The following is a 3,315-nucleotide window of genomic DNA, read 5'->3' on the forward strand; positions in this document are numbered from 1 at the left end:
ATACGTTGTACGTTATACGTTAAACGTTAGACGTTATATGTTATACGTTATACGTTGTACGTTATACGTTATATGTAATATGTAATACGTTGTACGTTATACGTTAAACGTTAGACGTTATACGTTATACGTTATACGTTATACGTTATAGGTTATGCGTTATACGCTATACGTTATGCGTTATAGGATATACGTTATACGTTACACGTTATACGTTATACGTTATACTTTATACGTTATACGTTATACGTTATACGTTATACGTTATACGTTATATGTTATGCGTTATACGCTATACGTAATGCGTTATAGGTCATACCTTATACGTGATACGTCATACGTTATACGTTATACGTTATACGTGATACGTTATACGTTATACGTTATACGTTATACGTTGTACGTTATACGTTAAACGTTAGACGTTATACATTATACGTTATACGTTATACGTTATGCGTTATACGCTATACGTTATGCGTTATAGGATATACGTTATACGTTACACGTTATACGTTATACGTTATACTTTATACGTTATACGTTATACGTTATACGTTATACGTTATATGTTATGCGTTATACGCTATACGTAATGCGTTATAGGTCATACCTTATACGTGTTACGTCATACGTTATACGTTATACGTGATACGTTATACGTTATACGTTATACGTTATACGTTGTACGTTATACGTTAAACGTTAGACGTTATATGTTATACGTTATACGTTGTACGTTATACGTTATATGTAATATGTAATACGTTATACGTTATACGCTATACGTTATACGTTATACGTTGTACGTTATACGTTATACGTTATTCGTTATACGTTATACGTTATACGTTATACGTTATACGTTATACGTTACTCGTTACACGTAATATGTAATACGTTTTACGTTTTACGTTATTCGTTATACGTTATACGTTATAGGTTATACGTTATACGTTATACGTTATACGTTATACGTTATACGTTATACGTTATACGTTATGCGTTGTACGCTATACGTTATGTGTTATAGGATATACGTTATACGTTATACGTTATACGTTATACGTTATACGATATACTTTATACGTTATACGTTATACGTTATACGTTATACGTTATATGTTATACGTTATACGTTATACGTTATACGTTATATGTTATACGTTATACGTTATACGTTATACGTTGTACGTTATACGTTAAACGTTAGACGTTATACGTTATACGTTATACGTTATACGTTATACGTTATACGTTATACCTTACACGTTATACGTTGTACGTTATACGTTATACGTTATACGTTATACGTTATACGTTATACGTTATACGTTATACGTTATACGTTATACGTTATACGTTATACGTTATACGTTATACGTTATACGTTATACGTTATACGTTATACTTTATACGTTATACGTTATACGTTATACGTTATACGTTATACGTTATACGTTATACGTTATAAGTTATACGTTATACGTTATACGTTATACGTTATACGTTATACGTTATACGTTATACGTTATACGTTATACGTTTGTCGTTATACGTTATACGTTATACGTTATACGTTATACGTTATACGTTATACGTTATACGTTATACGTTATACGTTATACGTTATACGTTATACGTTATACGTTATACGTTATACGTTATACGTTATACGTTATTCGTTACGCGTTATACGTTATACGTTATACGTTATGCGTTATACGTTATGCGTTATACGTTATACGTTATACGTTATACGTTATACGTTATACGTTATACGTTATACGTTATTCGTTATACGTTATACGTAATACGTTATACGTTATACCTTATACGTTATACGTTATACGTTATACGTTATACGTCATACGTTATACGTTATACGTTATACGTTATACGTTATACGTTATACGTTATACGTTATACGTTATACGCTATACGTTATTCGTTATACGTTATACGTTATACGTTATACGTTATACGTTATACGTTATACGTTATACGTTACTCGTTATACGTAATATGTAATACGTTTTACGTTATACGTTATACGTTATACGTTATACGTTATACGTTATACGTTATACGTTATACGTTATACGTTATACGTTATACGTTATACGTTTTACGTTATACGTTATACGTTATACGTTATACGTTATACGTTATACGTTATACGTTATACGTTATACGTTATTCGTTATACGTTATGCGTTGTACGTTATACGTTATACGTTATACGTTATACGTTATACGTTATACGTTATACGTTCTACGTTATACGTTATACGTTATACGTTATACGTTATACGTTATTCGTTATTCGTTACGCGTTATACGTTATACGTTATACGTTATGCGTTATACGTTATGCGTTATACGTTATACGTTATACGTTGTTCGTTATACGTTGTACGTTATACGTTGTACGTTATACGTTATACGTTATACGTTATACGTTATACGTTATACGTTATACGATATACGTTATACGTTATACGTTATACGTTATACGTTATACGTTATACGGTATACGTTATACGTTATACGTTATACGTTATACGTTTGACGTTATACGTTATACGGTATACGTTATACGTTATGCGTTATACGTTATACGTTATACGTTATACGTTATACGTTTGACGTTATACGTTATACGGTATACGTTATGCGTTATACGATATACGTTATGCGTTATAGGATATACGATATGCGTTATAGGATATACGTTATACGTGATACGTTGTACGTTATACGTTATACGTTGTACGTTATACGTTATACGTTATACGTTATACGCTATACGTTATACGTAATACGTTATACGTTATACGTTATACGTTACACGTTATACGTTATACGTTATACGTTATACGTTGTACGTTCTACGTTGTACGTTATACGTTATACGTTATACGTTATACGTTATACGTTATACGTTATACGTTATACGTTATACGTTATACGTTATACGTTACTCGTTACACGTAATATGTAATACGTTTTACGTTTTACGTTATTCGTTATACGTTATACGTTATACGTTATGCGTTATACGTTATACGTTATACGTTACTCGTTATACGTAATATGTAATGCGTTTTACGTTATAAGTTATACGTTATACGTTATACGTTATACGTTATACGTTACTCGTTACACGTAATATGTAATACGTTTTACGTTTTACGTTATTCGTTATACGTTATACGTTATACGTTATACGTTATACGTTATACGTTATACGTTATACGTTATACGTTATGCGTTATACGCTATACGTTATGTGTTATAGGATATACGTTATAC

The sequence above is a fragment of the Ptiloglossa arizonensis genome, unplaced genomic scaffold (assembly GCF_051014685.1).
Source record: "Ptiloglossa arizonensis isolate GNS036 unplaced genomic scaffold, iyPtiAriz1_principal scaffold0099, whole genome shotgun sequence".
Classification (NCBI taxonomy): Eukaryota; Metazoa; Arthropoda; class Insecta; order Hymenoptera; family Colletidae; genus Ptiloglossa; species Ptiloglossa arizonensis.